We start from the raw sequence: 23324 nt of genomic DNA on the forward strand, positions 1-23324 counted from the left end.
TAGCCCTGCTTCCCTGGGCCAAGTCAAACAAGGATATTGTCCTTTTAATGTCTTAAAGGCTCTGTTTTCTTGTAATGCCAAATGCAATATTTTTTTGAAAACACTACACCAGAAGTTTCCCAGCTGAGAAAACAGGCTGGTGAAAAATGGTTTCAGAAAATGAAATAAACCATGCAAAAGCTGTTCAGGGTGTGTGTATGAAATGAACATCTGGATTTGGCTTGTTAAACTGCCTCCTTTTTTCTCTCTCCCCCCCTTTTTCTTTTTCTCACAGCTGTTCGAAAGAGTCCTAAGGGTAAAGAGACAGGTCAATGGACTGGGTTACACCTTTTTTTCTTTTTCTTTTTTTCAAACCTCTTTGCACCTATGCAAGGAATCCAGGCCACATGTGTGTTTAATAAGTAGGCACAAACACAAGAGAGAAAAAAAAATATCTTAATTCCTGTTGGTTCTTAGGAGAGACACTGAAGGAAAAATAAACTCCGGATTTCAAATTTTCTCTTTCTCAAAAAAAAGAAACCTTATGGTTCCAATAAAATATTTCTGTAAAAACCCAATGGAATTTTTTTTTTTTTTTAATCAGGTTCTTTACAGAGTATATCTTTTTCTCTGTTCCTTTAGAGAGGAATAACAATGGGTTAATCCTTTACCTGCTGGAGCAAGAGGAAATTATAAAATGCCAATGGCCTGGGTTCACTGAACTCAGTTTTCCTATACCACAAAATAGATACACAGATTTATATTGAATAGGTTCATATTTAATTTCAGGCTGTAACTTCCCCAGTTTGAGCAGTCCAGAAACGGAACAGAGAACAAAAAGAACTGAGAAATTATTTTGGGACAATGTTTTCTGAGAAACAGATGATTTGTCTTTTCCTGCTGATGTTACATCCCCTGGCATTGCTAAAGTGATGGCCAACAGCAGAGCATCTTTCAGCTGCGACAGGCTTCAGCAACGTGCTCCTGGAAGAGCTGTAGGAAGTTCTCTCACCTGGCTCTTCTAGACGAGGTGTGAGGGCTGCGTTAGGTCTGACCCTAGTCTTGGATCATAGGTCAAAGGACCATGCTACATATTTCAGCCAGCAGTCAGGGCTGCTAAGATAGCTCTAGTCCGCTGACAGCTCGCTGCATGAAAATACTCCATTCCCTTTGAAATACACCCATGTGGCACTGTACCCTCGTATACAAACATGGAGACAACCAAGGACCAAGGCCACCAAACTTGAGCAGACACAGACAGTTACTATAAGCAAAACCATGCTCTTTATTTAAAGCTCTATTTTCTGCCCAGCTATTAACAATTTCTGTGCTCCCTGTGCTCATCTACACTTGATGCACAGATTTTCAGCTTAGACAGAAGTATTGCACTTGTGTTTACATCTATATAAATACACACCTGCTGCTGCTTAGAGGTTTTGCACACACAGGTGGAAGAGTTTGTGACCCTGGTAGTAGCAAACCTGAACCATGACTATTTACTCCACCTCCTTTTACTGTTGCTCTTCTAAGTTCTGCTTGGGGTTGGTCGCAATATTGCAGTCCAATAAGTAAAAAAATAAGTCCCCAAATCTTTGAGTTTATTTGGGCAATCTTACTTTGGCTAGAAAATTGATGTTGAAAATCAAATACCTGAGTAGAAGCCCTTTGCAAAACACAAGTCCTAGTGCCAGGAAAGAAGCTGTATTGCTTAACATTAATACTATAACTCAGGCAACACAGTGATATTTTCTGGGAAAAAGCCTTTGCACAGTAGCTTCCATCAAAAAGCCAGCTTTTGTCAATAGGTGCTGCACATACAGACCAGATGAAACACACAGCGACAGTGTTGAGTTTTGGGAAGGTCTTTCCATAGAGGAGAAGGCAGTGGTGTTTGTTGATGTGATGACCCTGGATTTGACCTACGTAAATACTACCAAGAAAAGAAAAGTTAACAACAAACAAAGGATACATAGAAAAAAATCCCATTCCAATCCCAGCATTTGCTTGCCTGTCTATCCTAGGTCTGTAATGGATCCAAGACAAGCAGACAAATCTAAATCTGAAATAGAAACTTACCTTGTGTTAAGTTGGCCCAATGATGGTTTTAGGGAACAACGTTTGGCCAGCGAGGAACTAATTTGCCCATATTTTCCAAGCTCATATCTGCTTCAATAGGACTGAAAGACAGAATCACCTCAAAATCAAGCTGAAGGTAAAGAAAATTCTCCTTCTCTTCTCTCCTCCCTCTCTTTTTATAAAAGACCATGAGAAGAGCACGGCAGTGAATATTATTTATGGAGCACCTAATAAAAATGCTATGGGGAAATAATTACTGGAAACATCTGACTGTGTGACTGTAAATGCCTAGGCCCCAGTGTGCTGATTTAATGGACCGCTGCTTTAGTCTGTTATGCCTTGTGCTACTGACTTCAAGTCCCCCTGCCCTCCTATTAAACCACTCGCATCTCTGTTAGATCAGGACTTTATTCTGCAAGCTTTGTGGCAACTTTCCAGAGAGGGATAATGTCAGCAGGGGTGACTCTGTGTTCACAGGGAGGCCTGGAGCCAGCCCTGGGGGAGACAGAGGGGTTCGTGAAGAAATCACAGTGAAAACCTGAAGGTTCTGTGGTTCTGGGACTGAGCAATGTTTCATAATCCAGAAGCCAGGTGCTTCAGGTATTTCTGAATGACATTGGTTAGATGTGAATTCTTCCCTCTATTTTTCTACTCGTTTATCATTCACAAACCACCAAGCTGTTCCTTATTTTTGGCTGGTTTTTTTCTATTTTAAATATCCCTCTATGATCTCCTGAACCCAGTGGTACAAACCCATGCAGCCTCCCTGCACAAAGGGCACTTCTCACCGAGGATTACTCACAGGCCCTCCACCTTTTCGCAGATAGATGCAAAATGTTAAAATTCACAAAACACCTTGTAAGTGATATGAAAAACACAAGGATTCGAAGTTCCTGCTTTCATTTGCAAAAACAGTCCTGAAGAAAGACCGGAGGGCTATCATTTAAGTACGGCTGCTGACTTGCTAAATGAAGAGCAGAAAGTAAAAGGCAGCTCACTGCTACGCTGACAGCAAGAACAAAATCATATCCACTCTTTCTGAACCCAGCAGTTAGCATGCTTTTTCTTTTTTTTTTTTTTTTATTGCTGGTTTTAATGTAATATTTAAGTTGGAACTAAAACAGACCATGGAACATTAAATCACTACCAAATGCAAATTTACCTATATATCTGAACTACATTTTCTCCTACATTTACAAAGCAAAATTCTACCATTTGAACTGTGAGCTCCTATTGCATTTAATGGGAGGCAGCAAACTCCAGACATTACTTGGAATATACATGCACTTATCTTGTTGTTACAGGTCTCCCTTGCAGAACTAAAAGAGAGCTTTAGTACCAGACAGTATCTCTCCGGGGTCATACCCAATGAATAGTGTTTTTTGAAAGGATTATTTCAAAGGAACTCTGAAAAAGAATCTAATGACTTGCAAGCTACTGGATTGCAGCATGGGAGGAAGTAGATAATGGAATATGACAGCAATGCATTTTTCATAAACCCAGTGATTTCTATCATAACGAGAAACCCATCTATAATTCGGAGAACTCCCCCCCAGAAGGAAACCTATGCCAGTGCAGAAAGTGCACTGAAGTACGAAATGAAACAATAATGATGATGATGTTACTGATGAGTCCCACAGCTCTGTCTTCCCTTCTGTCTCACTGAGGTTTCAGGCACGATTCAAGAGGAGCAGTTCCAATTCTTCTCTGCCTCGGCATCATTAACCAGGGAAGCTTGCAAGCATACATCAGAGACCTCATGATAGATGCGAAACCCTAGAGAAGAGGCTGCTCTTTATCTGCCGAAAGTTGAGGCCTGCATCTGCTCTCAATTAGCAGGCAATTAGGGGAGTTGAAAACAAACCTGTTTACATTGGCTATGAAGTCTAAAATAATTTGTGAGATGTCAGGACAGGATATTAAGATGTTAATGATGTTGTTTCTTTACTTTTTTGTGTGCAGTGTAGTATCGCATCTTCCTTTTGCAGCTCCATGTACGGTAACAGATTGATTGACTTCTGGCAGGGTAAGAAACCACTGGAGGCTGGTTTGGATGGGAGGAGAAGTCGTGTCTTACAAATAGTACGTATGGGAGACCTGAGGATGAAGACTTCTTTGCAAAAAAAGAAGGTCGTTGTTCATTTTTAATTGTGAAATAATGTCATGTTATGGATTATAGCATTCAGAGGTTTCAACCACAGTTCCCATAGTAAAGGCCCATCTGGAATGTCCTGTGAAAGTCAGAAACAGTGACCGAACAAATCCAAAAAAGACTGTCTGCAGCTCTTCGCTGAACTTGCTCTGGTAGAATGGTTCTGACCCCAGTTCTCCCTCCGCAAAAGCCAACACAGGCAAGTGACCATGGTACAGGGATGCTGTTTGCTCCCCGAGCAGGCACCCTGCATGAGACATCTAAGGAAAACTGTGATCTCTGAACTTCAGATTAACATCTGGGATAGGATCCTGCTTATTTCTGTGTTGCTTCCTTCCAAATAGCTATTCATAACACTAACTCTTTCAGAAGAAAATTTTCAGCAGTGACCTCTCAATTCAGCAGCATCTACCAGGGTGAGGTTGCTCAAGGTTCAGCTATCGCTTCTTGGTTTTGCTTGGGTCATTTCTGATCAGTCCCATGAAAAAGGCTTTGCAGAAACCCATGTCCTCCTTGAACAGAAAATGAAAAGCAGCATTAGTATCCTTTGCTTCTGAAATCACAGAACTAGTTTTCATTAGCACAATGTGGTACAAGAATAGTGCAATAGATGAGGAGAGCTGCAGAAAACACCTGCCTGGAACGTGAGTTTTGTACCTTATTTAATACAATAGGTACCTTTCCTACTGACTGCCCAGGTTAATTCTGTCAAACTTACAGTAGGGCTTATTGCCATATTAACCTTATATAATACAGTCATCACATCTTATCTTTGATCCTCAAAACTAACCAAAAAATAATTCTAGTAAACAATCCACTTCAAGTTGACAAAATTACATTTTTACAGTTCCAACTAATCAACCATGTTACCGTAATTATTTATGTCATGCAAACACCCTGCCCTCAACATTTCAAAAAGCCAGCAAACAAAAAGTGCACCACAGGTGCCACTGTGCCCTCTTGTGTTCTCCTTCGGGCCATCTCCTCTCTTGTCTTTTTTTTTTTTTTCCACCACACGATATGGATCCAGCTCTAATAAAAGCCAGGTGTTCGAGCCCCCAGGCTACAAAACTGCTTTAATTATAATATTAATAGCATTCTGCTAAATCAGAAAAAACCCAAATAGGTCAGTATTTGTGGTTATATTTTTCAATGTCCTGGTGTTTGTTTTCTTTCCAATTTTATATTTCTTACTGGCATTTATAATGCCTAAGAGACATTCCAGAGGCCAAAATACAGGCGATCTGATCTTTGCATGATACTCCTAACCTTCCACAAAAAGAAATACCAGGAGAAGATCAGATCTACATTATACCAGCCCCAGAGGTATACCCTTGAGTCTTGACCTCCTTTGATGAAAAGCAGAAGAGCTCAGTATTATTAGTATTTATTGTTATTATCTTAATTGCTACTATTATTAAGCAGGCCATGAAATATATTAATATAAATAACACAAACATAGACATTTGGAACACAAATTCCAGCACAAAGAAAAGACACCTCCTATTTACCAAATATTAAACCAAATTTATTTAATACTTTCCATTAATAACTCTTGCAGATGCATGCTGTATGAGTCAGTCAATAGTAAAGGTTAGGACGAACATGTACAGTATGGGAATGCCAGCTGGTCTCCTTGGTGGATACTTATTATTTAAAAGATTAAAAAAAGGGGGGGCTCTGTTAAAAGAAAAACATTATATTAATTTAGTTTCTGTCAATAACATTCAGATCAAGTCAGTTCAATTAAAAAGTTGAAAAAAATTAAGCTTTTGACAGTTCATTTGCTGGTGGAAGGAGCCTATCCTGAGGCAGGGGGACAGGGAGCTGCAGGGCGACAATTCTGTTTCACAACATCCAGGCTTAGAAAGACACTTCTGTTCTGCATGGTGCTGGAAACAAAACTTTTCATATACTTTCACAGAAGTGCAGTCGGTTCATTTCCATGGGCATCACGCAGCTCTCCTGACTACAGTCCCCCCAGTGCAGCCCCCTCCCCATGGGGTGCCAGGCAGGAATCCCCACTCACTGGCATCTTCGTCTGGCACAAACAAACCATTCCCTTTTGCTTAAATGACACTTGGCTCAACATCTGCTTGCCAAATCATGCCCCTTCTGCTGCTTACATCCCTCTTACCAAAAGTAAAACCAGGGTATGCACTAAGCCCGGTCATTCGGTTGGTAACACTCGATGCAGCGAGCCCAATTCATTCACTCCCAACTCTATTGACTCCTTGCAGCTGAGAGTAGTAAAACATGTTTTTGTCAGTAAACTACACTACTGTGACTCAGACATTGACACACAGGGTGCAGTTACCGTGTGTACAGTAACACAGTGCCATATTTAGAGTTTCTAACCATAACCACACTTGCAAAAACGGCATTCGATCAGCAGCCAGTTTCCCGGACTCTCACTCCTTGTTTCTGACTTCAGGAATTCAGATTATTTGTCTTGTACCAAATAAAGTTGCTTAGGAGATAAAACAGTAAGAAGGAAAAACAGAGGGGCCTAACAATTAGCTTTAATCTGTTCTGGCTTGAATAGATAATGCTTACAGTGGAAAACAGCAGATAGTAAAAAAAAAAAAAAAAGCAGCAAATTGAAACCTAACATGAAAATAAATCTTTTTCCTTTTTTTAAATTTTTTTTTAACTTTTCGTGTTATCCTTAGCGGCACATATATAATTTGCAGAAGCATTGGCCAATCTTCATTAACTACATTTGTCCTCATTAAGGCTGCTCGTGAATATCAGCATAGACAAAGCAAGAAGACGCACAGAGGAAGGTGTTTGAGTTCAGCACTGTGTGACTACTGCTGCTTGCTGCAGTTAGCCATCAGGAGGGAACATTTCAGCTGTCTTAGCTGAAGATTTTTTTTTCCATAAAGAGCAGGTCTGGTGCAGTGTAAAGGCTCTCTCACTTTCTTTTCTTTTTTTTTTAAAATAACAAGCCAGGTATTGCTGGTAGGATGAAGAAAGTTGAGAGATTCACACAATCATACAGGATATTTTGGGATTAGTGAGGATCAGAAGCTCACGCTTTCATTGCAAGAGAGACTGTTTAACAGTGAGGCCAGCCGAGATCAAAGATACCTGTCCTGGGAAAGGAAAGGCAGATAGACATCATGAGTTAGAGAAGGTGACGAGCGCAGGAAGAGGGGATCCGGGATATATCGGATAACTCTGACCCAAAACATCTACTGCCTGGTAAGGAAAAGGAGTCCTATACAGGTGTATTTATTATTTTGTCTATGCTGGTTTCTTTCCCATGCTATTTCAGAGAGAATCACTTTAGTACCGTAGGCAACACCTGCACACAGCTGCTCCCAGGGAATTACATGGGTAACGCCTGTGGGGTCGGGAGTCTAAGAAAACAGCATGGACTTCAAGTCCAAAAGGTCACGGCTGGTCCTGTGGTTTTAGGGCAGCTGCACCACAGAGCTTTGCTGCCTTGAGTATGCTACCAGGCACCGAAGGACAAAGCCTCCCAGCAGATGACACTTGGCACAGTGACTGGGGGATGTCCATTGTCTGGGAGAGCTGCTCCGGAGAGCAGGAACTGAAGCCCTTCCGGTGTCCACTCACTCGTCCACCTTTGTGGCCAGCTGGTACAGTACTAGCGCATCCCACTCAGTGTGGTACTAGGTGGCTTCTGCATAGCAGAAATTAATTTACTCCACTCTGAAGGCAAAATTGGGTTGGAAAACTGTTCAGCATATTTTATTCTTTATTTTTAGTCATTCTTTTAATGAGCATACATCGTTTGGGCAATGGGTGTTCTGGCTTTTTTTTTCTTTTTTCATTTTAATAGAAAGAAAACAAAGGACAACAGTAAAAATGATCATAAAAGGGAATCAGCTATTGCCCTGTTCAGATTACTTTAAGTGTTGAGCTCCGAAGAGCCCTCTTCTATCAATAGCACTTATATGTGCTACTGACCTGGTTCTTTTTGATCCATTATCAAGGCAGGGAAACAGTTGTGTCCAGTTATCCAGGATACAACTGAAACTAAAAAAAGAAATCAGAACTGTGAAAATTAAGGCACTTAGCAATATTGCTATTTTACAGTGGACCCCGGGAAGTCCCTTAGCTGGGATTCCTGTCCTTGGCACCCTCTTCTCCATTGCAAAAGGCTCAGAATTGCTCTGGGTCCATCCATCGCCTCTCTGGAGGCTGGCAGCTCCAGGAGAGGGGGCTGGCTGGCTCTGCACTTGCTGTTTATTTTCTGGGAAGTCAGGCTTGGTCAAGTGGAATGAATCTTGTGTTCATTTTAAGAAAGTTTATATTTGACTCTGGTAGGGCTGGGGAGGAGGTGAATGATAGGAAGAGGAGGGAAGGATCAGAGATCTTGTGGGGCTGCCCCCACAACACCACAAGCAGCCCCATTACCAAGGCAGCAAGAAGATGAAGCAAAGCACCAAAATCAAACACTCCTGTTGGTTTTGGTTTTTTTTTTCAAAGCTCAGAGATGACTCTAAATCTAAATCCATCTCTTACTCCATAGCTGACCTTGTGGCTCATGAAAAAATGTAAACTAAATCACCTACTTTTAAAAACTATCTTCTAAACTATGGAAAAACACTTCCTAACTTTGCAGCACAACCTGACTCATTCTGCAGCAACCATCTCTATTTGCTCTCCACATCTTGGGGGTTCAAAGTCTCATCAGCCACTGCTACCCTGCAAGGGAAAGTAAGGGGATGCTTTTTTGGTGCAGTTATTGGAGCCATTCTGCTGGGACAAGGCAGAGAAGTGGAAGTGGAGAAAGGATCTGAACCAGCCTGGAGTTTTGCACCAGCTTTGCACAGTTACATGAAGCACTTCTAATCTTTTGGGGCCATATCCTACCAGCAGGATAATGGGAACAGTTGATGCAAAGCAGTGGCTTTGCATCTTTTGCAGGGTAGGCATGACATTATTCCCTCCCCAGTAACTGTGCAGAGGGAGTGTAAGCAATCCTGCCTTGGCTGCATGCAGAGGAAGCAGTAAATGGAGATGCTCTGTGCAGACTTTGCATTCCCCCATGCGGTATAAACCAAAACCAGTTCCTGCAATTCTGTGCAATAATATAGAAAGCTTGCTGGATACTTCTCCCATCTGTCTCCTGTGGGTATAGACTCCTGGCCTCTGAGGAAACCAAGAATGCCATCCTTCTAGATTTATAATCACAGGGATTTATAAAATACAGTGTTGTTGTTAGGTGCCTTGAAGTGAAAGGGGGAAATAAATAAATAAACTACATGGGCGTTGCCACTGGAAAAAATAAAAAAATCTGATCTCAACCAACCAACCACATTTACTACTCTGCATCCATGGCCAGGCTTGCTACATAAACCACCACTGTCATCCCTTCATTCTTTTCAATATGTCTTAGGGGCATCCATCTTCCTTAACACAGCGTCCCTGATTTCAAAAGCCAGACAAATTAATTCTGGGAATCCTACGGTGGGGAGACATTAAAAACCATTTAGAGGTTTCTGTGGAAGCCTCTCTCCATGCTTATTTCAGTCAGCTCAGACTCACAGTGGAGCATGCTGGAGCCAGCCTAAAGGAGCAGGAGGTTATAGGTCTGCGGCAGACTGCAGGGACACGCTGGGTTGGGCTTATGCAATAACCCAGGGGTTTGTTTTCTGTGGTAGGGTGTCGATGGTGCGTACGTGGCAGGAGGGGACTGGGCAGAGCTCTGTTTTAGAGAACTAAATTAAATATTTCTTTTATTTTCTTTTTAACTCCTTCATTCTTAGTTAAGGCATTAAATCTCTTAAGTTTCATTTCCAGAGACCAGCTGCCTTCAAGATTTCCTCTACAGCTCTCCAAGACTAGGAAAAATAAGGGTGGAAAAAAAGGAGGGGGAGCTGAGCCACAGTATTCAGAAGAAATGTGTCTGACACATCTCTCGGGGTCTGAAGAAAGAAGGAGGCTTCCTACGGGTTTGGGTGTTTAAATTACCCCTCTGGGTCAGGTGTTAAGTAGTATCTCTCCTTCCAACATGTAATCATTTATATAGCTAAGTATCTTACTTGTTCTGTTTTCTAATGGCTGTTTTAAGACGTGCAAAGAGCTGAGAGGATGGGGACAGGGAACTGCCTCCTGACTCACCTGGCCCATGGACGGCAGGGTCCGCAGGTCACACGTCAGCTGCACCACGGTCGCCCGGTTGCACTCTTAGCTGCTGGCATAGAGCATTACAGCACATTTTCCTTTCTCTAGCTCATAAAAATCATGTGTTTTGTCAATAACCCCTCCTATTTTTATATTAATTTTGTGGAGAATTTTTTTTCCGGGTATTGTCAAACCTTGCTTCAGACAATCCACGGGTAAAATAAACATTTCCTGAAGATACATTTCCTTCCTTTGTGCTTCAGAAGAGGAAGAACACCTTGTCCTAAGCGGATATGCTGAAAGGCTTGGGTTGTTTCAGAGAATTGACCATCGTTTGGAGCTAAGCTCACACCTTAGTTTGTGACCTACCTGCTATTTTTAAGAGCAGAGAAGAGCACTCAGGGCCGCATCCCCCCTGCAAGGACTGGAGCAGTCCACACCCAATGTCTGTCTCCAAACTGCCTGCATGTGCAGCCTGCTCTGCCTGGATTCACACCCCCTTCTGCAACTGAAGTTAGTGAACATCTCCCACCTTCAGCAAAGGCCAAACCAAAAACTCAGCCCTGCTTAGTCCCCTAGTCATTGGGATATGTTTGATCTAGCCACTAATACTATGATTATATTGGTTTCTTTCCCTTTGAGAACTGCAAGCAGAAGCCAAAGTGGTCAACTGGCACTCAGGGAAAATAACTGGTGATAAGAAGATAAGAATATGAGTTGTTGTATTACAGCTGACATCCTCCTCACACTGACAGCCACGATTTTGGACGAAGGTGGCAAAACTCCCCAGCTATTCAGGCGTTACGAGAAACAACGAACAGAGCCTTTTCCAATCATCTGGGCCAGCCAGACCAACCACGAAGACACTGAGGAAAAAATGGAAAAGGACCAGTTATGTTCTGGGGGAGCCTGTTGTTGCCAGCATTTATATGGTATTTCTGCATTGCATGAGTTTGCAAAGTAAGATTGCAAAGCCAGTGCAGTTTCCAGACTGCAGCATGAGAGCAAAGAGAGGTATCTATCTTGTTATGCACTTGGGACTAAATGCTTTTTGGCTGTAACGGACATAAGCTACTATTAGAAAACTGCCTTACAGACAATGTCTATGAACACTTGAGAAGACAGGTTCAAAAGCAGCATTTCAGGGAACAGAAACTAAATGCAAAGGAACAGAAACTAAATTCCTTGAAAGATCTATAAGAAAAAAATACAACAGACACATTAATTATTTAGCAAAACTCAGATGTCCATTAATGGCTACTTAGACAGCATTTTTGGCAGGATATCCTATCTACTGTATCACTATTGTATCCCTGTAACTGCACATTTTGCTTTGGTATGTTCATGAGCCATTTCTCTTGGTCCTGACAATGAGGGTGAGGCTCTGAGGTTCCCCAGACCATTACGAGAGGTCTCTATTACCATACCCACTCCTAAAGCTAGCACCCAAAAAGCCTTCCATGGGCCGCTGAACAGCAAAATTAAGTCATCAACCCTAGGGAGAAAGAAGCTGTGACAGATTTTTTTTTTTTTTTAGCTGTAAATCAGTGAAGCCTCATTTTACTAACACATCGGATCAGATCCTCATCTCCATCAGCCATCAAAGTTTCATAATGTGACTGAGATCAGAACCTGGCCAATAAAAATAGAAAGCTTGGAGAAGTCATATTCAGTGCTCTTGGGTGCCGCCTGCAGGCTTTGAAACTGCAGTTTACTAATAACCACTCCAAAACAGCATTGAACATAGTCATTTGTGGAATAAAAAGGGGACTTATGACACTAAAATTCCTAGAGAAATCAAGGACTGAAAATAGGAGCTTTTTTTTTGATTAAGTTTTGAGTAAGCAGAAGCTGAAATGTGCAATTTTTTCTCACAATGAGTTTTTGTCATGATTTAAATCTAAAAGGTAAAATTTAATAAACAAGCCAGAGGGCCATAAACTCACACAGATCAACCTGGGAGGAAACATGCACAGGAATTTTCCCAGATGTTGCTCGCTCTAACACAACATCGTGCTTTGACAAGGCCTCACAGACTTTTAGCCACATAAATGCCTTTGAGGATCCTCATTCCAGCCCCAAAAGGTAGACCACGTATGGAGATTTACAAAGTTGCTGCTACTTTCAAGCTCTTTTTTTTCCACTCATTTTTGTAATGCTTCATATTTCTAGACTGTAAAAGTCCAGAGGCTCTGGCCTTGGTGTCCACAGACAACCTCATCAAAGGTGTGATAACAGAGCAAGACGGCAACGTGCCATCTGGAAGCATGGGCAAACCCCTGTTGGAGCTACCTGCCCATGGTGAGCAGCTCTCCTGGAGGTCTGACATTATATGTGCCTTCCTTAACCTCTTTGTTCTCTGACTTTTTCACGAGGCCTCAAAATGGTTTCCCAAAAGGCGCTGCATTTGTTCTGGCAGCCATCCATATTTTGCTTCCTTGCAGTCCTCTGGGTCTGAGGCTGCTGCTGTCTCCCCTTCTGCTCCTAGTCCCACCACTTCCTCCCCACGTCCCGTGCTTGAAGTACAACTCAACTCAAAATGACCCAGTTAAAAAAACACAGGTTATTTGTTGACGGAGCACATTACACACTCAAAGACACAGTCAAAAACAGCTTAAAGGGGATGTGGGGGCCTCCTAGGTTAAGTAAAAGTAACTTCTGATACGCAGCTCGCTTGGACAGCCTAAGCCTAGCTGCGGACATGGGATTTGCCCTGTGCATGTCCGTGCACGGGGCTGGAGGGAACGGCAGCACCTCCCATGCCCCAGCTATGCCTTGGCACAGGGGGACCCACTGGGGATGGAGGAGGGTGGTGGGGAGGGCAACTGAGTCCTTTGCAACAGTGTATGGTCCATTTTCAGTTCTGAAGGAGGTAATAAGTGGAAGGTAAATTGAAGAGGGAAGGAGTTAAAACAATTCCAACAATGGAAAAATTAACTTACCTTTTCTGATGATCTCAGACCTGGCATTGGATCTTGGCTGTATTGACCTGTGACATCAATGGCCATTAAAATTTAGCTTTCAAAATCCTATTTTCTTCATAGACAAAGAAGCAGCTTGCTCTACCCCCCTCCTCAGGAAATGCATACTCGTTTCTATAAAGAATAGTAGGCATTTTTTCAAAATATTTCCAAAATGTTTTTCATATTTTTACCAACTTGATTCAAACTGAAAACACTGATTTGGTTTTAAAATCAATAGAATCATAATGAAGTCTAAAAGTTACTGGTTTACTAGCATTTATTTATTTATTTATTGTATAAATATAGAAGAAAAAGGAAAAGAACAAAAGGAGGGAATGAGAGGAAAATTCAACCAGAAATACAGACCTGATAAATCTATAAAAAGACTGTATTCATTTGCAGACTTTTTCTCCCCCAAAAAAGTGAAGCATTTTACCCCTCTAAGAATTTTTCATGGAAACTGCTGTATTGTCCACATGACTATATTCAACTTTAAAAAAACAGTACTTTGAGAATACATTTTAACCATCACTCATAAAATATAGTCTTTTCTTCTTTTCAATGCTTTCTCTCATATGTCAAGTCTCTACCAGAAGTTCAAGGCCCTTCTCATTGAAAAAGAAAGAGGGGAAGGAGACAGAAGTGAGAGCCAGTGCTAGAGGGGGGGGGTGGGGGGGATGCAGAAGGAGGAGACGGGAACAGCCCTGACACAGCAGAATTGGTAACAGTTCAGTGTCTTGTTGAAAATCTCCAGTGGGAGCCACAGAAATCCATCAGTGTCCTGGATGACTGGTCACTTGAGGTTTATACAGCACCACACGAAACATCAATTAGAAAGGGAACCAGCTGGCAGGACAGCTAATATCACAGGGCTGCAGAGCCCAGCACCACAAATGTGCATGAAGCAAACACGGCACCACGCACTTCACATGTCCATGGCTTGCAAGGGGACGGCTGCATATATGGATTGCCGGGGCGGGGGGCGGGGAAGGGGTAAGATATGTCCGTCTGACTACTGTCAATTAGCTTTTAAATTTTAATAGGGGCCTGAGTGGTATTTTGTTTCTGGTTTAGGCTGAAGCCTCTCTCTGAGGCTGGCTGCTTCTTCCCCTAGAAAGCAAAACACCAGCCAAACCTTTCTAAAATATTACCACTCTTCTTATTAGGAGATTTTTCTTCTGAAGGAGGAAGAACTAGATCTAAAAGGGATGCAGGGAAAGCACTGTGAATGCTTTTTTCCTCTTATAGATAACCTGAAACCTGAGTGTTAACACCCATGTAAGAATGTGTGGGAGCAAGGAACAAGGATTAAAAGTCTATCGTTATGGAGTGCTTTTTCATGCAGAGGATCCCAGTGTCCTCCACACCACCAGCAACACTAATTTCACTGGAGAGCTATGAGCACATAGCGAGTAAAGGATAGCCAAGACACCAAGGAAACAAGGTCCAAGAGACCCAGCAGTGTCAAGAACTCCACCAACTTCACCAGTGAAGCTGACAAAAAATACACTAGAAATTAGGAAATAAATACTCCTGTGCTGCTGCTATCCTGAATAATGTAACAACAGCCAACAGAAAATAAGAATAAGGCAATTAACAGACATAACACCCACTTATGAAATGCAGGCATCGATTGAGTGTTGCCCAGAAGGCAGTCGGATAGCATCACTGTGTGACAGACTTCAGGAAATGAAGTGCCGTATCTATGTGAAACTAAAGGCGATATTTTGAACAGGAAGTTGGTTAGAAATGGGAACAGCAGAATAAATACAACAGCAACGAGAAGGAAAACAAAACCATAGTGTGCTTTTCAACTATCTAAAAAAAATTGGCATTTAGAGCAAAACTGGGAAGTATGGGCTTTCTTATGTATACAGCTTATTTACGAATGCTTCTGCACTATATACTTACTTAAGTACAATAAAAGCCCAACAAAGTGGAGTAAATAGTCAAGCATGGGCTCATTGGAGCCATTCTCACGCTGCACTTGAATAGAGCGTATCTCTGTGGTTAAGTGCAGACTGCCCTGTGCTTGAGTCCACCTGCACTCCAACCAGTTTCAAGCCCTGTTGCTATATTAGCATGGCATCTTCCCTGAACTCTTAAGCTTAGATCCCTCAGAAAGGCCTATTAGCCCAGATGCAGTGCCATGGTACAGACTATACGGCACCTAGACTATAGCTAGCCTGCATCAAAACCAACTGAGCCCACCAGCAGAGCAGACATGGCTGTACCCAGCCAGACACACCTGTAGCTTCAAACAAAGGTGGCATCTTTCCAGGCTGCCCATAAAGGACACATTGCTTTCCAAAGTGGTTTCTTTCCATAGGTCTGACAGAATGGCATATGGCCTGGGTCTCACAGAAGTGCAGCCCCCAACCTTCTGCAGACTCCAGCTATAGTCTAGTCTCTCTCTATGTGCCCAGACATGTTCCTTTAATGTCAGTGGCAATTCTCCCTTTTGCCTCAGCTTGTTATGGATTTGGTCAAGCCTGGTCTTGTGTCTTTTGAAGTCAGCAGGAAAAATCTAGTGGGGGAGAGGATAAAATCTATTTCCCAGTCTCTAGCTTCTTTTAATTGCCAGATTATCCTCGTGCAATGCAACCTGAAGTCCTCCACTCTGACTGGTCCCATTCCTTCAGCCACTTGGTTTTATTCTCTGGAGTTTGTATCCTGGAGTCCCAGCAGCAGCAGCAAAAACAGCTGCCAACATCCTGGGAATATCTGCCTTGAAATCTCAACTACTGTGTGAAGTTGCTGCTCTTCAGTTTGAGATATGTGTTTGCAAAGGAAATCTGTCCAACAACAACATTGAGAGAGGAAAAAAAAGGAGGAAAAAGGGCTTTATATAACAGAATTAACAGAGCTGTTGCAATAGTAACGTGAAGTTAACAGGCAACTTTTCCTCCTCCTTCTCTGCCCCCACCCCAACCTCCTCCTCTAACAGCAGTTTCATTTGTTTTTGTTTCCAAGCTTCTTTTACTGGCCACTCACATAGCCCCGCTCCCTTTGTCTAATTTGGATCTCGAACTTCCATGCAACCGACTCTTGCTGTAACTGTAAATCTTTTTATGGCCCTTCTGCCTCTGAACTGTAAAAGCAATGCCACTGTAAGCTGCCTAAATGGATCGTAAATCCACTTAGTGCACTGAATGAGGAAAAAAGTTTTTAAGGGAAAGAAGGAAAAAAAAGGCAAACTAAGGTGGCTGGAGGGACACATGGGAAAAAAACCCCAAGAATGTATTTGCTAAATGGAACCAAAATAACAGGAGTCAAAGGGAAAATATGAATGCTGGGGGGGAAAGGATGAAATAATACATCTTGGTGGTAAAAACAAACTGCTTCTGAAGGGCTGCTCAGTTTATTAACGCTCAACGATTTATGGGAGGATGTTGGGTGCCCTCCACTCCTGTTGGCATCAGTAGGACCTGGTAGCACCAGGAGAGTCTACAAGACTGCTAGAAGCTAATAGACTCTCTTTTTCCACTGGGTGGTCCAGGGACTGATATCTGGGTCTAATTCTAGCTCTTTTGCACTGCCTGACTCACAGGTTTAATCGTGGCTCCATGCCTCAGTTTATTCATCTGTAAATGGGAGATAAAGATATTCCCCTTATTTGTAAAATGTTTTGAGAGCTGCTTAAATGCCACCAGGGAAGGGGCAGAACTGATTCCTGTGGCAGTCAGTAGCAACAGTTTAATTTGTTTCTGTAGAAGTGGAGCTAGCCCAAAATGGGCAACCTTTGTCTATGTAATTTATTGCATTTATCACCATGGTATCTGAGCTCTAAGAGTATTATCCAAATTCCACTGAATTCACTGAGTGTCTTTCCACTGCTTTCAATAAGTTTTGGATTTGACCCCAAAGTCACAAAAAACCTGAGGAATATGTCAAAAGAATGTAAGTGGGTGTGAGTTGAAATTGAGGAGTTTGGAGACTGGAGTATGCAGAACAGTAGCTATTTAAAGACCGAGTTTGCTACTGAGTGTTCCCTTTTAATAGGGTTATATAAATACATTCCCGTCTCAATATATGTGGAAAAACAGGCAGTGAGGTGAGACTCTATTGCTTTATTTCTTATGGGAAATATTGTGCATAGCTAAACCACCTCTTCCCCTTTCCTCACCCACCACCCACAGTCCCTTGAAGCCTTCAGCAGCTGTGTACAGCGTGAAGAGGCACATCCGGGAGCACTGCGAGAGTTAAAAAGTTCACAGGCCTGCCTTTATAATAAAGCCCCTGTTTTCATTGCTTCTTATTTAGCCTTAAAGACTTGATCTGAGTTTTGGCACTCAACATGTCAGAATGGGAGGGAGACTGGTTATGCCTTTTTATTATTATTATTATTTTATTGCTCTGCTCCCTTGCAAGGAAAAGAAGAGGAAAAAAAAAATAAAATAAATGTTCTTGCTTGGCTCTCTGCAAAGACCAAATGAATTTCAGTACAGGTCTCTCGGGCCAGGTGTGTCCCCCGCAGAAAGTCACTGCCAGAGTGGGCGCCAATTGGCATCTCAATTACCATTCTCAGGAAAAAAAGTCAGTGGCCAAAGAGGACTGAGATGTGAACGCCTCTCTTTTCTCACCGCTACCATATGTGCAGTGCACTGACCGATAGTTCAGGTCAGGAGACACTGATACTGTAACTTAAAAGAATCCTATTAAAATGATGGAAAACTTTGACTATGAAAAGTGGGGTCTGCACCTGGATAGTAATTATGTTTCAAAGGAAATCCATCTGGTATTTTATTGCTTATTCTGTCCATGCACTTTGTGTACAAGAACAATACAAAGGCTGGAATATTTCATATTGGGAGGCTCCTAAAAAGCTGTTTACACTCTGTCAGGTCAATAAGCTACACAGATTTTTGCAATATTCTCTCAATTATGGGTAACAATTGGAATACACATTTTTTTAAAAACCTTCCTAAAAACACTAGCATGGATCCTTGGAACAGGCGAACTCCTGCAGACTCCACCAAACTCCAAGAAGCTCATATACCCAAAAAGCAGCTAAGTCTTCAGTATCTGGAAAGTTTTATATCTACAGCTGAAGTGAAGCTTATTTTTGCCATAAACAGAGCTAGAGCAATCTGCAGGCTGCACTGAGGATTGAACCCTGTCTGCATGTATGTGCTGGAGAGTAGGACACAAATGTCATGGGTGCAGGACAGTGCAACGATGGGGGAATCCTCTGGCCAAGTGAGAACCAGCTCCAAGATGAAGACTGTGTCCATGTATTAATAACACCAGGTTTGAGCTGCATTGGGCTTGTCTGTGTGCAAACCACCATGCAAGTATATTATAAAGAGCACATTTTGAAATGAAAACTATATAAAGTCTATCAGAATTAGGTACCAGTCTTTAAAGACCTTGGGAACCCAACAACAGTCTTACAATAAAGTCACATACAGCCAGAGCAACTTGATTACAAGGCAACCTCTCCTTTGTTGCCAGTTCTAGTGATTTTATTAATTCTAGTGAGTATATCACAGGTCTCGAGATGACTGATGCTTTCATTACAGCCTTGGCCACAGCCATTAGGTGATTGTTAAGAATCTCAACTTTCATTTTTTGAAGTTTTAGCTGTCACCATTCAAAGAAACGGTATTAAAAATAAACTATGAAAACATAAAAGTAAGAAAGAGGAAAAAAAGTAAGGTAAACCCTATAGAGATGCAGAAGACAAGTTAAAAAAGATTATTATAGTAATTATTTCTTAGCTATCTTGAATTTTTAGTGATCACATTTGACGGCTAGAGTAGATATTACCGGCTAGCTGAGAGCAGCAAAGTTACTTTGAATGAAACCCATGTAACAGAATTTGGCTATAATCTACATTTGCTTTAAAATTTGTGCAACCTCAAGTACAGAACTAGGAAACAGTCACAGATTTAATTTACTTTTCACTTCTGATGCTCCTTGCATATTGTGGGAGATATGACTTTGGCAAGGAGTTTGCATTTATTAGCACATATAAATTTACGAGGAATGTTTGGTCTTACTGTTAAAGCCCAGATCTAGAACACAAGAATATGTCAGAAGCTGAATGTCATTTTTAAAAGCAAGCTTAGAAACCATGTATTTCTGTTGAAATACTTCACAAGTAAACCAATTGCACCCAAAAAGTTGAGAAAGCAGAAACAAGACATACCCTGAAATATTCTTTTTTAAAAACCTATTTCATTAATTTCTAAGATTTGGAAAACCTGACTCATGATTTCTAAATACTTGTAATTAGGAATAATGCTGTTAACTGCTCATCATTGTTTCACACAGCATCACCCAGCTCCAAGGACAGACTTCTGTCTCCCTAACTAAATATAAGAGAGTAGACTTATTGAAATAACTTGCAGAGTCATACTTTAGCAACTTAGATTCAATAGTAGATGTGGGCACTTGGTCTCCTACCCACTGCTTCTGTGTAAATATCACTGCAGGCATTGAAAGGCCAAGCACCCCAGGGCACTGTGGTGCATTTTGGAAGATTCAGGTATGAGATTTTGCTGTGAACCATCCTGTGTGACCCTGGCTGACGCAGATAAGCCCAGGCCCCTTAGGAGAATTACATGCTGGGGATCTGGACCTTGACCTCTTCTGCTTGAATTCCCCAACTGTGAAGTGGAGGAAGTAGCATTGCTAACTGAGCATCACGACACCACACTGGGGAAGCTGGTATGGATTCACCTTAGGACAGCTTGTGTGTAGGAAGAGCAAAATGTGGTGCAGAGATACTGGCTCAGGAACTTGGGCCAAAATAGGGTGAAGAAGTGCTACGTGGATGCTTACACTTGTGAGCTGGCTCCACTGCAGATCGTTTGGGTAAGTCACTGCTGCGTGTCGCAGCCCGGTGGGGGAATAGCACTGTGGTAGCATCACACTGGAGAGAACAAAATTGCGAGACATTGAAAATATTACAATTTCTGAAAATATTACAATTTCTGAAGTTTTCAAAAGGGTATTCAGAAGTGTTACAGTTCAGAAAAGCCCTTTTTTTCTTTCCTTAAGCAGGTGTAGAAAACAAAAGACATGTGGATGGAAATTTGTGCCTAGCTCTGAACTGCTGCTTTATTTCTGTTTGCTTTGCTTTACTCCTCTTGCCAATGTTTATGATGAGAACAACTTATTTTGGGGTCAGTCTCAATTTTCTTGTTCATGTCAGTTTATTTTGGATCAGATTCCTAAATTCACATACGCAAACTCAAACAACTATTTACATCCATGCATAACCTCCCCATGCTATTAAAGAGAAAAAGCCTCCTCTCAGCTTGAGGAGAACCTGCTGTTGACAAACTCCTCCTCCTCTGAACCATAACCTTTGACTTATCCTGGGGGGGGAGAATGGAGAAATGCAATCAGGTGCAGAATGCCAATACGTCCTTCTGGGGTGAGACATCCAATTTCCAAGCAACCATTAAAAGGTCCGTATGGAATTTCATGTTTAATATGAAGCAATAAGAAACAGGAAAACCCAACGGTGAACACATGCCGTGTGTTACTTCTGCCTGTGAGCTTGGGCCAGTATCTGAGCCTTTCCAGGTGCTGTCTTCTGCACTGAGAGCGAGCTGCAGGGATGTTCAGCATGCTTAGGGTGCTCTTACACTTTATTATTTTAACTAAGAAACTAGCTGCTTGGTCCATTTGAGGAGGGTACAGCTTTGTGACAGATGTGCAAATAATCTGAAAACATGAGGGTCGGGCAGTGGAACATTTCCAAGATTGTACGAAACATTAAGCAAGTGAACAGAAAATGTTTATTTTTCCACCTCGTATTCTACAGCAAACTTGGATTTCTCAAGCTTATCTTCATATCCACATAATAACTGAAGACTAATTATGTTTTCCTCTATATTTTTCTGCAGATCAAACCAGTTCAAATCTAGAGTCTTGCCATTCGTACCAAAAAGTTGTTTCCCCAACTCTGGCATCAGCTCAGCAGCTGGGAAGCCAGCGTGCAATGCTGGACTATGGGGAACTGTTGCAGCCCATGGACCTCTGGAAATGAAGATGAAATGAGGCTCAGTTGTGTGCAGCACATTGATAAGATTTTGGCCCCCATTTCAGCATGACCCAATAGGTTTAAATTGCTCCATTTCTCAGCCAGCCAAGAGCAAATGGGTGCTAGATGTGATATGGCTGTTCACTGGAAATCACTCTTGATTGATTTAGCTTCTCCTCCTCGGTAGTGTATGGGCTTAGTATATGGCACAGGCACATAAATTACATAGAAGACATCTTTCACAGTTGTATATAGTATATATATATGTTGTCACCCCATCAGAGGAGAAGCTTTTATGAAGTATTAGCTTTAAGTGTACACAGAATAGAAATGATCATTTTTAGTTACTTGACAAAAGTAAAATCACATTTCAAAATAATAATTTTGAGGTAGAATAAAGTAGAACCAAGTAGCCTTGATAATTTTTTTAGTGAAACAAACAGAAAATGATGCTGCCGGCTATGAAAGCAAGTGAATTTTTAGTAGTTTTTTGATTGTTTTTTGAAAACTAATAAGAGCTGTGAAATTCAAAAAAGTTTTCATTTCTCATTAACAAGATTTCAACAGTTTGGGTCTTTTTTTTGCCTTTTTGGAAGAAGATACAAAGATGCTTCTCTTTCATTTTATCATGTTTACAGAAAAAAACTTCTATTAACACTGCTACATTGTTATTTCTGGGGGATGAGTAACAAGATATTGGAGAATTATTCATAAGAATCATTTGGGTGATTTATATACTTTCTTGTGATTGGAACAAGGACCTCATTTCGGGCTGTAACACTCTCAGTTTCTACCACAGGCAGATGTAGTATTGAGAACAGTCACTTGAACCTAGATAAAAGACAACAGAGATTAAAATCAGGGAAGAATGGTTCAAGACAAGGGGTGCTTTTGTCTCGGGTTTGTGCAGCACATGACAGCGGGGTCCTGACTCCAGACTGCGTTTCTCAAGGGACACAGCGCTGACAATCATACGGATACACAACAGCAGAAACTGGTCAAGGACCAGGGTCTCCTCTCCAGGCTGGCTGGAATGCATGGGAAAGCCTGGCCTTTATTGGAAGAGGAAAGCTGCGAGAAGAAAAGGGAGGAAGGGATTTTGCAGGCCTATGCTTAATATTCGTTAAGATTAGGTTTTAGATCAGGTAAATTTGGACAACCATGCGAAGTGAGATTTTTAGATTCTTTACCTGGGTATCCCAGTTTTTAAGACATCCATAGTCCACCTAGCTCTAAGTAATATGTCTCAAAATCATTTTCCATCCTTAACCTCAAAACTACCCCAAGTGGGAAGACTTCTCTTTCTCCTTACCCAAGCCAGCTCCCACTGAAGGCAATGGAGATATTTCCGCCCCCCCTCCAAGGTCAGGATAGGTTTACAAGATTCATATCTATTTTGATATTTTAATGTTCCTTCAGATCTGAAATCTGCTGTGCTTGTCCGGTTACAGTAAGGTAAATAGTGCATAACTGCTGACTGCAGAAACCCTGGAGAAAGTTACCATCACAATAAACATCTGATAATTAATAGTTACTAGCAAAATTCCACTGTTCATATCAGTTTGGTAAAAGAAGAAGGGAAATTTATATATTTTAACTATAATATATTACTTGTTCAATGCAATATGAACTCCTGCAGCATAAAGACCATCCCTGTAAACCACTGCCAGAAATCCCTACCAGTCTTGCAGGATCCTGATAAACGCCTCCCCAGTTTTCCCAACCAAAGCTATGCACTCAGCAAAGCACACCTGCCATAAATCTCAAAGCATTACCAGCTTTCAGCAAAAACTGGTAACATTACGGCTAGGGGATGACGTATGGGGATGTCACCAACTCCCTCTTCGCATGCACATATCCCTTTCCCCTATTGCAGGCATTTTTTATCAGCTTCAGTGACTCAGCCGTTAAACATCTCCCAGCCATCAAGCTGAATGACAGCAGGCCAGCGGCGGCTTTCTCTCTTGGTTGGCAGCGAGTGGTCAGCAGCCGATGTTTATGGGAGGGTGGAGGAGGGAGACGGGAGCTGGGCGTAATTAACGGGACAATTGAATGG

General features: G+C 41.8%; 1 long non-coding RNA gene across 1 annotated transcript in view; it reads right to left on the reverse strand.

Annotated features, from left to right (window-relative positions):
- Positions 1 to 3151: 3151 nt before the first annotated feature.
- LOC128142865 (uncharacterized) overlaps positions 3152 to 23324 on the reverse strand; it is a 43744-nt gene continuing 23571 nt past the window's right edge. The window contains exons 2-3 of the long non-coding RNA XR_008235533.1: positions 13252 to 13404; positions 3152 to 4719 (exon numbers count right to left, since the gene is read on the reverse strand). This is a non-coding gene — a long non-coding RNA (uncharacterized LOC128142865). The remainder of the gene's footprint in view (positions 4720 to 13251; positions 13405 to 23324) is intronic.

The sequence above is a fragment of the Harpia harpyja genome, chromosome 1, assembly GCF_026419915.1.
Source record: "Harpia harpyja isolate bHarHar1 chromosome 1, bHarHar1 primary haplotype, whole genome shotgun sequence".
NCBI lineage: Eukaryota > Metazoa > Chordata > Aves > Accipitriformes > Accipitridae > Harpia > Harpia harpyja.